This window comes from Mesoplodon mirus, assembly GCF_964341445.2.
Source record: "Mesoplodon mirus genome assembly, chromosome: 10".
Taxonomy (NCBI): domain Eukaryota; kingdom Metazoa; phylum Chordata; class Mammalia; order Artiodactyla; family Ziphiidae; genus Mesoplodon; species Mesoplodon mirus.
In genome coordinates this window covers 36656461-36668270 of record NC_138986.1, presented here as the reverse complement: position 1 = coordinate 36668270, position 11810 = coordinate 36656461, and the positions used below count along the sequence as shown (strand labels likewise).

General features: G+C 39.7%; 1 long non-coding RNA gene across 1 annotated transcript in view; it reads left to right on the top strand.

The window, feature by feature from the left end:
- Positions 1-11545, top strand: part of LOC309811113 — a 36437-nt gene extending 24892 nt beyond the window's left edge. Inside the window, exon 3 of the long non-coding RNA XR_014295108.1 lies at positions 11467-11545. This is a non-coding gene — a long non-coding RNA (uncharacterized lncRNA). The remainder of the gene's footprint in view (positions 1-11466) is intronic.
- The last annotated feature ends 265 nt before the right edge of the window (positions 11546-11810 follow it).

Sequence of the window (11810 nt, the reverse complement as noted above, 5' to 3'; positions counted from 1 at the left end):
TCATGCAAACTTGCTCTAATTGTTTATTAGTTCTAATGGTTTTTAAGTGGATTCCTTAAGATTTTCTGTATCACGCTGTTGATCATGTCAGCAGCAATAAAAATAGTTTTCTTTATTTACAATCCGGATGCCTTTTAGTTCACTTTCTTGTCTGATTGTCCTGGCTCGCCCCTCTACTACAATGTTGAATGGAAGTGGTGAGAGCAGATATCCTTGTCTTGTTGCTCATTTTAGAGGGAAACCATTCAACCTTTCACCATTTTGAGTCACCTAACTCCTGAAAGGTATCTGTTATGTTTACTTGCTCTTGCATCCCTTCTAGTTTAGTCTTTAAATCATATCATTTTTCTTTTACTTCTAATTCTTTCATAAGTTCTGTCACCTTTCTTTTCAAATTTTCCTTTTCTCCGATCATTTCGTTTTTGAGTTTTTCCCAATTCTAATTTGTTATTCCTTATATCTTCTATCATTTTCTTCATTTAGGTGTTTTCTAAATATTAAGTTATACATCTTTTTGTGGTCATATCTTTTTGACACATATTTATTGTTTGTAGAGATGTTTTGCTCCCCTGTCTTTCTCTCTCTCTCTCATTTCACCACTTTGTATGGGATTCTCTAATGTTTTCCTGTTGCTAATTTTTTAAGGGAAATTAGTTTTCTATTATTTTAGAGTTCTGGTAGTAGTTTTGGATATCTTTTCTAGTTTGATGACTCTTGCGCTCACTCCTTCTGTTGTTGTCATGGCACTTATCTGGACCTTCCCTTTCCTTTGCTCCTGTTGCTCCTGACTGCCCAAATTAAATTCTATCCCAGCAATTTCTTCTCATTGCAGGGCTTTGTCTTGGGAGGGAGCTTTGATGAAACCCTCCAGCCTAACCACTCTCTCAGATGGCTGTGGGGCCCCAGTTTGTGCTTGCTGGGCCTTTTCTATTCTCAGAGCTGCCAGATGCCTGCTGGCTTCCCTCTGCTTCCTCCTGTGCTAAGTATGACCACACACAGATCTTGTAGCTGTGGGTGCTCTGGCTCCTCATACTTTGAGGTTTGTGGAGGATACTTTGTCACTTAGTTTGCTTCACATGTTGCCCATGGGTTTTTGGGTTCTGGCATCATAGTTGCTCTGTTCTTTATAAGGGGATTCAAGGATATTTAAATACCATGCCTTCACCACTGCCATCTTCCCAGAATCCTTGTAAGCCATTTACAATCCTTTCTGATGTGATGTAGGCTATAAAACAAGTGATTAAATGAAATTTAAAGCTCTCCTTCACATACTTTATAAGCCTTTATGTTGCATGTAAATAATTCATATATACAGATATATTCTAGTCAAAAGAGAAAGATAGCTGTTTTTGCAGCTCCTGAGAAGCTACCTGCATATTAATTAGCTCTTTAAAGTCGGGGTTTTGGAGTTTGCTCCTCCCTCTTTCTCGGGAGGTCCACACCTCAAACATTTCAGAAAGATGAGAATCTGATATGATCCCAAGGCAGAGAGACAGCTTTCATTTCTTGTCTGATTCCTTCACCCGTGTGCTTTCCTCACCTGTGTGTCCCTTGTGTCCATCCTCAATGGAAGTGGGGAATGGTGGTTTGGGATTATGCTGTAAATATCCTCAGGGACCACTTGACAGTCTTTCCCAAGAGATCTACTAATCTTAGTATCACAAATAAGACTTATCTGTGAATTGTCTATAAGCATCAGTGTTTCTTTCAATAGGTGTATCCCAACTGAGTGGTATACTTTGGTAATTCTACATGTGCATGTTGGGCAAGAATTAACCTTTGGGCTCCTACAGACTATTATGCTTGCTCTGAGAAATGATTTCTGCAAATTGTTGCAACAGTCATATTGCAGTCACTCTGAGTCCAAGACTGGCAAATATTTTTCTATTGTTCTTCACATAAAAAGTTGTTCTCAATAATTTTATTTGTGTAATGTATTTTCCTACTTTTAAATTAGCGTGCAATTTTTCTCATTGATTTTGATCGGTTTCCATCTGACCACATTTCCAATTTTCCGTGATCACTCAGAATTTAGAACGTATTTCCCAAGGCAGAGTAGAAAAGTTTTGGCCCCTAGGTATTGATGACTAGGCTTGTATTCAATCATTCATCCTACTAATGAAGTTATGAAATGATACTGAATCAGAAGTGTTCAATTTTCTAAATGTAATCATGTATATTTGCAATCTAACACCACACTGCTCTGTGAAACCCTTTAATAAAACAGTTGTGATGTAATTGTTAAGTCTACTTTTGGAATCTGTATAGATAGCACCATGATAAACATGTAACTGTTATTGCTCAATACTGTTGAAGGAAGAAGGGAAGGAGGGAAGGAAGGGAGGGAGAAAAGAAGGAGGGAAGGAAGGAAGGGGCCATTTACTCATATGTAGATGAGTACTAAGTGAAGCTATCTTGAAGTCCTTGCAAAAGTACTTTAAAAAATAATTAAGACCTTATTTTTTATTCCTTTGCAGGAAAACACTAAGTGAAGATACACAATATTTCACTTACACAAACTACTTACGAATATTTTATGTTATACAAACAAATGATATATCAGAAAATAACCCTCTGCTCTGGGGAGTAGGGGGGAACAGAAAAAACTGGATTTTTTTCAAAAGAAAAGCTCAAGGGTTAAAATTGTGCTTTTATGGATTATTGTGTTTAGATTAAAAGTAAACACTGATGGAAATTTTTTTATGAGTGCTTCTTTACACTCACATCATTTACTATTTCCATTTAAGTGGATTATGCAGGTGTTCTTAAAGCTAACACATCATCAATTTTTTAAAAATTTCTTGGGATTCTTTTATTTTATAGATTATTTAGGATTAAAAAAATTTTGTTTTATAGCTCATCTATGAAGCTGAATTAAGCTGTAATTGCTGTGTCACATGGAAGTCTATCCCTGTCAGTAAAATTTAAATAAAAAGATAAGATTTTTATTTGCAGTGACTTTTGTTTATTAAGATTGTAGAAATAGAGTCAAACCTCATGATACAGTGGTGTATTATTATGTGGATGTGGCCAAAGAAGAATTTTATTTGATAAATTGATTTCACAATTTAGAAAGTTTGTTTGTTCCTCTCCCCAACATGAGCATCTTGGTAGGGTTCCACCATAAATATATGTGAGTCTGTATTTAGATTTTTCAAAATGAAGGGTTTAAATATAACCTTGCAGATCTTTGACTTGTTATTATATCATTTACTGCCCAATTCTCTTGCCACTTGACTCAATCACTGAGCTTTCAGTACTATTTAGCAAACTAAACATTCAGCTCTATGGGCTTCTTTGCCAATTGTGGTGACTCTACAGTATTTAGAGAATCTTTGGTACTGTAGGTGACTCATCTCTGGGTTTCCAGTGCAACTTGTACACGTCTCCATCATAGCTCCTCTCAGACTGTGCTGGAACTGTGGCTACCGGTTTGTCTCTTGCCCCTTTGGAGCCAGTGATTAGTTTCTCCATTTCTATATCCCTTATACCTTAGACTATTCCTGGCATAGAGGAGGCACTCAATAAGTATTTATCAAATGAAATATAACTTATACTTTATGGGACATGCTAGAACTTTTCTCCTGTTCTCAGTGACCTCAGTTCTCATTATTTTATAAAGTATGAAGAGTATTCCCTCTCTCCTGAGCAGTTGAAGACACTAAATTATAATTACAGATGGAAGAAAACATTTCATGGCTATTAGTGGACACATTATTTGATGGTCTTTGTACCAGTTACTCTTTGCAAACTGGCATGCAGCATTTTTCATCAGTGTGCATCTTATGTACTGACAAGTCACTGTGATGACATTAGGAAGGTGATAGGGCTAGAAGAATGACTCAGCGATGAAACACAGACATTGCTATATTGGGTATTTATTGAGTAACTAGAGAAAGTCACAAATGGGTGAAATGGTTGCTTTTTACAGGCAGAGGTTACAATGATTTAATAATATGTTAGACTTGGATTATTGTATATTTTGTGGTCATAAAACAGGATGACCAAATTCATATCTGGGTACTTTTTGTTAGGTTATATCTAATAGTATAGCTGGAGATTTTTTTCTTTTATGCTTATATTACTGTCATTTTCATTTTGAAACTTGGCTTTAGACACTTGAAGAGTGAGACATAATTGAAGTGACCACCTTAACAAGCACAGCTGCCCATGACTGTGATGGATTTGTTGTGTCATATGAACGTGTGCTCCCCAAACACTGAACAATAATCTAGATAGTTTTCTCTGTTCATGAGTATAGAGAAACACAGATTGGACTTTTAATTTTTCTATTAATTAAATGCAGTTATACTTTACCAGTTCTATGTATTTTTTTCCTCTTCCTAGGAGTAACAGGAAAAGTAATATATGCATTTTGACCCAGAAATTCCACCTTAGGGGATCTCTTCTGCCGATATAAAGGTACCTATGCATAAAGGCTTATGATTAAGGAAGTCCTCTGGAGCATTGCTTGTAGTGGAGGCAAACTGCAAATATCCTGACTGTCCATCTATAGGGTAAAGTTTGAGTAAAATATGGTGCATCCATGCTATAGATCTATACATTTATAGACAAAATTTAAAAAAAGTCATATTGTATACCGTATCCTTCTCTTTCTTTTTTATTTAAGATATATCTTTGGAATCCCTTCAGATTAATGCATATAGCTGTTTATTTTTCTTTAATATGGATGTACCATATTCTATTCATTCATGAGGGTGATATTAGTGGGAGAGGATGGAGATTATTATTTTTCCTTATACATATCTTTGACTTATTATAATGAATGTATTGTTATTAAAAGTATCTAACAAAATTAAAACTATCATAGCAAATGTTCATTCAAAGAGGCTGGGTTAAAGACAAGATGTTTGGAACTAACTCTCTGAATATGATAAGTATTTAAGATAATTAAACAGTTTGAGGACATATTTCAGATGTGAACACAAATTAATGAGTATGCTTTCTGTTTTTAGTTTTCAGAAGCTAAATTCAAAGTTGTTTCTAAAAGAACAGTTTCATAGGCTTTTAGGTAAATACAGTTGCATTGGAATAACCATGTTTCCAGGATTAAGGAAAATAACAATTTGGCTATTTAAGTTCTGACATTTGAAAAAAAGTCAGTCTCAAAATTTTATGGTCACATTTACTGTGTATTTGCATATAAGGATGGATGTAGAGAGTGATCTTGGTATATGTGAATTGAGCATCAGAAAAAGGAGAATGAATCTAAACATGGACTATCGACCAGTAACAGCCACCGCTGAACAGCTAAAATTCGTTCTAACTTATTCTCTTCCATTCTTTATTCATTTTGTTAATACATCTTTTCACAGTCATTTTTTTAATACTTTGGCTGCATAGTCTTGTGATTTTTCACTATTCAGATGTCATTTTGAAAATCATATTTACATATTTTCCCTTGTCAGTCTGCCCTTGGGAGACAAGCATTTTAAGTGTTACAAGGAGGAGCTGTTACTATTACAGGGGATAAAAGGACTTGGTGGGAACAGTAGCCCCATACATGAGAAAAAAATGTTACACGGTTCCAGAAGCACTGTAACAAGAGTGGAGGGTACGTAAATGATCTTAGGTCACCAGATTAGTGCAGATAATAGAAGGAAGCATGTGAACCTAAGTTCACTCTATGGATGTAAACTGGGAAATACAGAGGAATCTGCAGCATGGTGTGCTAGGAGCAGAACAGGGCACAAATGTATCCTGTGACCTGGTTATCTACAGAACATTGGGACTGGGTCCAGCTACTTTGATCCTCTAGAGAAGCAAGGCCGCTTCCTCGTGTAAAGCTAATTTGGTAGAGTTCACGGGGAGTACAGAGTTGGGTCCTGAAGCAGGCTGCCCGAGTGACCTCACTGCAGGGCACACAAGGGCTCGGGTGCCTGCAGTTCTCCTAATCAGACATCCTTGATATTGCTTGTCTGGTGTTGTTTCTTCCTGAGATGCAATTTTCTCACTCCCAGAACAATTCTAAGGCTGATAATCCAAATAACACTAATAATACACTGTGTTCTGATAATTTAGGGGGTTCTCTTGCTGTCTCTGATCTCAGGATATAAGCAGGAATCCTCGTTCAAACAACAGTCCTCTGTCCCTCCCCACAGATGGTACCGTGGTTGGAAATCTTTACAGCATTCCAGAGGAACCATTGTGTCTTGGATGTATCATTAAACCAAGGCCCAGGAGCTATTGGAACATATTACCTTAAAGGCCTGCCTTACGCTGCCTTGGCACTTGCCAAAATGGTCTTCACGCTGAGAGTCCCAGAGTGTGCCTTATGAAGTAATAACTTACGTTACCAACAGCCGTTATGACCTCAGTGAGAGATTCATGCACCCAAGAGCAGCTACATGTTACTGTCAGTTAATTAGTGTGGGTATTCATTAAAAGTGGGAGTGAGAGCCCGGAAACGATCCATTACTCATTGAGAATGGAGTCCTGGCACAGCATAAAAGCCCTCCAAGTAACCACTGAAAGCAAGAACTAGGAATCAGAATAGAGATCAACGAACTGGTTACTTGGTTATAGTTCTTTACAACACGAATGCATACTCACAAAAAAACACACACACTCCTACACTGAGCCCTCACTTGCACATTCACATGTGCGTTTCCATTAGCTCTGATAGTTCATGCTGTGGGTTGAATTGTGTCCCCACCACAAAAAGATATGTTGAAGTCTTAACTCTCAATGTTTGTGAATGGGCACTTATTTGGAAATACTGTAGGGTCTTTGCAGATGTAGAGTTAAGATGAGGTCATACTCGAATTGAGTGGGCCCTAATCCAATATGACTAGTGTCCTTATAAAAAGAGAAAACAGAGACCTAGGGAGGAAAATATCATGAAGACACAGAGACATACAGACACAGAGGCAGAGAACGGAGTTAGGCTGCCACAAGCCAAGGAATGCCTGGGGCTACAAGAGGCAAGGAAGGATCCTGCCCTAGAGGATTTGGAGGAATCATGGCCCTGCCAACACCTTAATTTCAGACTTCTAGTGTCCAGAATTGTGAGACAAATTTGTTGTTTTAAATCGCCAGTTTGTGGTATTTTGTTATGAAAACCCTAGGAAACTAGTATAGTTTATTTCTAGGAAATGGACACGCTCACACTTATGGCACTTCATGTTATGCATCTTCTGATACATTTTCATACTCGTGTTATGTCTCACTTAAAACAATTCAAACTTAAACATAATAAACTCAGCCATTCCTACTCCAATCAATTCATGTCAGGCCATCCTGTTTGGAATAAAATGAAAGATGAGTCAGAATTGTAAGGTGGGCAACTGCTACTTTGTGCTCTGCTTTGGAAGTAAGGAAAACATACCCCTTTATCATTTTTCAACTCAGGAAACAGTTGTGATATAATTATAATAAAAATCTTTCTTTAGGATATATTTGTTCCATGACTAATCTAGTTTTGGAATCCCAATAAACTTGCCCATAAAGGAAGAAGTCATTTGAGGAGCTTTTAATGGGGTAATTTTTAACCAATTTGAAATTCTGACGGAAAAATGTGAATGTTCACAGTAAATTTAAAATATACGATTTTCCTGTCTTTCCTGTTTTTTGTTTTTGTTTTTACTAAGTCTTAAATAAAAAAAGCTTTCCAAATGGACATTTATTTTGCTTCTTTAAAACAATCTGTACAATTTGCCTTCATACCTACTTACACTTGCAATGGTCACGTTAGCTTATATTTGTGTGTTAGATTCTATGGCAAGTATAAATAATACAAGTTGGTTCTTTTTTTTTTTTTTTTTTTTGCGGTACGCGGGCCTCTCACTGTTGTGGCCTCTCCCGTTGCGGAGCACAGGGTCCGGACGTGCAGGCTCAGCGGCCATGGCTAACGGGCCCAGCCGCTCCGCAGCATGTGGGATCTTCCCAGACTGGGGCACAAACCCACGTCCCCTGCATCGGCAGGCGGACTCCCAACCACTGCGCCACCAGGGAAACCCTACAAGGTGGTTCTTGACATCAGAGTGTTCATAGGCTATAACCAGTGTTCCCCAATTTACACCTCCTGCTCATACTTCTTCTTTTAGCTCCTTACTCCTTTATTTTACTTTTTGGCCGCACCTCACAGCATGCTGGATCTTTCTTTTTTTTTTTTTTTTAGTAAATGTATTTTCTTTCTTTCTTTCTTTCTTTCTTTCTTTCTTTCTTTCTTTCTTTATGGCTGCGTTGGGTCTTCATTGCCGCGTGGGCTTTCTCTAGTTGCAGTGAACGGAGGCTACTCTGCATTGTGGTGTGAGGGCTTCTCATTGCGGTGGCTTCTCTTGTTGCAGAGCACGGGCTCTAGGCACGCAGGCTTCAGTAGTTGTGGCTTGCAGGCTCTAGAGCGCAGGCTCAGTAGTTATGACACACAGGCTTAGTTGCTCCGCGGCATGTGGGATCTTCCTGGACCAGGGCTTGAACACATTCCCCTGCATTGGCAGGCGGATTGCCAACCACTGTGCCACCAGGGAAGTCCGGTATGTGGGAATCTTAGTTCCCCAACCTGGGATCTTAATCCCAGACCTGGGATTGAACCCACGTCCCCTGTAGTGGAAGCATCTAGTCTTAACTTCTGGACTGCCAGGGGAGTCCCTGGGCTCCCTACTCCTAATTCCAACTGTCTACTTCCACATCTCCACTTAGATATCTTAAAGGCATTCAGACTCAACATACAGAAAACCAAACTTCTGTGTTTTTTTGCCACTTTAATTCTCTTTCATACGCTCTTTCTCCATAAGCAGTGCCACCATACATACAAGTACGCACGCAAGTCAAAAACCTAAGCTTCAGGCCTAATGTCACCATCTTTCCCCACCCTCCATCACTCTACCTTTACTGAATTGAACACCACCATTTATTTTACCTCCTTATTGTCTCTGGACTTGTCCCAATTTCTCATTCTCCTCCACCACTTGTTTAGACCATGCTCCCATGATCTTTCCTCTAGATTACTGCAGCAACATCCCAATGGCAGGAAGGATAACAGCCACACTGCCCACACCTCAGCCTCTCCTTTACACTGCAGGCAAAGGGATATTTTTAGAAGGCACATCTTAAGATGGCGTCTGCCTGCTTAAATGCACAGTGGTTTCCCAAAGCTTTCATAGTAAAGCTGGGGATCCTTAACTTGGTCTAGAAGCTCTGCATACCTCTCTCAGTCTGAGTTCACACTGCTCTCCTCTGTCCTTGCACGCTGAACAGGGTCCCTTCTTATGCTGTAACAAATGCTCCGTGTTCCTCCCAACTCCAGGTCTCTACACCTGTTGTTTCTTCTGTCTCCTCCCCCAATTCTTCCTGTTAATTACCACTCATCATTCAGGATTCTGCTCAAACAACACTCTTTCAGGCAAGTCTCTTCTGATATCATAGAACAGATCAGGGCTCCTGAGAGTATGTTTATTGATTCTCTCATTCATTCAACAGTTATCGAGCATCGGAGCATGCCAGGCACTCTTCTTGGTACGTGAGCTATATCACTGGACCTGAAGACAAGACCTCTGCTCACATGAGCTTATGATATAATTGGAGGAAGAAATAATGCACAAATAAATGAACAAGGAGCCACCGGGAGGTGATAAGCTCAATGATAGAAATAGTGGGTGAAGCATTAGACCTCTCTGAGAAGGTGACATCTAAACTTAGATCTGAGTGTCAAGAAGGAGCCTATGGTATGAAATTCCAAGGGAAGAACATTTCCAGTAGAGGTTCTACTGGTGGAAGGAAGGCTCTAGAGAGTAGAAAGATGGTAGAATGCAAAAGTGAAGGGGATTAGGCTCTGTAGAAGAGATCTCCAGGGGCAGGATTCTGCAGGTCAGGGTAAGGTATTTGAATTATATTCAAAGTACAATGAGAAGGTACTAAAGTGCTTTAAGCAGAGAAAGGATTTGCCCTTATTACATATCCAAAAGATCACTCTGGCTGCTGTGTGTGAAGGATTTTAGGTGTCCAAGTGTCTAAGTACAGCTATCAGACAGGGGCTACTGCAGTAGGCCAGGTGGCTTGGACTGGGAGAGCAGCCATGGGGTTGGAGGAAGACAGACAAATAGAGGATGTCAGCTGGAAGTAGAAATAAGAAAAATTGCTGTCAGATTGGATATAGGAGATAAAGGGAAAAGAAGACTCAGGGATGATTTCTTTATTGAGCAACTAGGTGAATGGTGGTAGCGATTATAGAGATAGGGGATGCTGAGTAAGAGCAGGTTTGGAGATGAGGAAAGCAAGAGCTCTGTTTTAGGCATGTCAAATTTGAGATATAGGTTAGATGGCCAACTGGATGTATCAGGTAGGCTGTGACTTCTAAGAATCTGGAATCCCAGTGACAGGTGATGTCTGGAGTCACAAATTGGAAAACCATCAGCCTATAGATACTATTAAAGCCATAAGCCTAGAAAGAACAGTGAAGAGGGACCAAGATTGAGCCTTGGGACATTCAGGGTGGAGTTGAGGACAAGGGACTAGGAAAGAATGCTAAAAGGAGCAGCCAGTGAAAGAGGACAAACAAAGGGTGTACTGTCAAGACGGCCAAGAGTAAAAATGATCCCATTAATTTAATTCTGCATAGGGTGTTCTGTTACTGTTACACGTTCAGCAAAAAAAAAAAAATTCTAAACAACCCTTCTTTAATATATTTGACAAAAATATGAATCCTGTTTCAGCTATCAAAATTAAGTTTATTTCTCCTACCAAGAGGAGAAATCTCTCCCTTTGAGTATCAAATCTCATTCTTATTATTAAAAGCACATAGTATTAGATTTTCCCCTGGCTCCCAGCCTGAGTTCTGGTTAATTCTTTCCTCTTTTCTTTTTAGATTTCAAACACTGATCAGGTAAAAGGTGACTTTAAAACATCTGAAAATAACTAATTTATGTCTGAGGATCACGGTCAAATATATTCACAACAACATGTGGACACATCAAACGTGGAAAGTAGAAGCTGGGATACCCAGTATGTAGTTGATAATTTTCTACCTTTCCACTGAATATGTATGTGTCTATAGTTTAAAAAGCCCAGGAATCTTCAAAAGAAATGAAATTTGGGAGAGCAGGGAGCAAGGGGAGATAATTAAAAGATAAATAATTTGTGTTATCAAGGCGTTTTCAACCCTGGGGTATGTGTTTTGCACGAACTGGTGTGTGTGTGTCAAGCTGCAGCACGCTCATCTGGGGTAGCAGAGGTTTGCCTCAAAACATTCATCAAAACACAGGCTGCATTCCATTTCCACAGCCCGATATCAAGATTGCCCAGAATTACATCTTTAGGCCATTAGACATCTAATGCAAAGCCATCAAGGCTTTCAGCTTTCCCCGGGGACCCCTTGAGAGGCATTTCTGCCGAGAGCCGGCAACTCAGACCCGATGTCTGTCAGGAACGAACCGTGGTACAAGCTTCAGGGAGGGCTTCCGTTGTCAAAACAATAATAGCTGTAATTTTCTCTCCCTCTATTTACAGGAAACAAACTCTTCCTTCCTGTCCTCTATTTTCTGTAGCAGAAAATAGACAAGCCTAGCAGATGTCCAGGGCTGGCGGAGGAGTACGTTGGGCTGCAGCTTCCTTGGAGAGAAAACAAGCGCTCAATGGAGACTCACGGGTGGGGCGTGAGGGGTGAGGGGTGAAGGGGAGGCGGGGGGCAGGAAGGTGGTGCAGTATTACATCCTGATTCCTAATGCGGGCAGCACCCCTTGGCTTCTTCCTCTCCCTCCATCTGCCTTTGTCTCTTTCCAGTTCTTTCCTACCACTGCGAGACCTATGAACTAAATATGGCCACGGAAATCTCCAACAGTCGCAGTATTTTT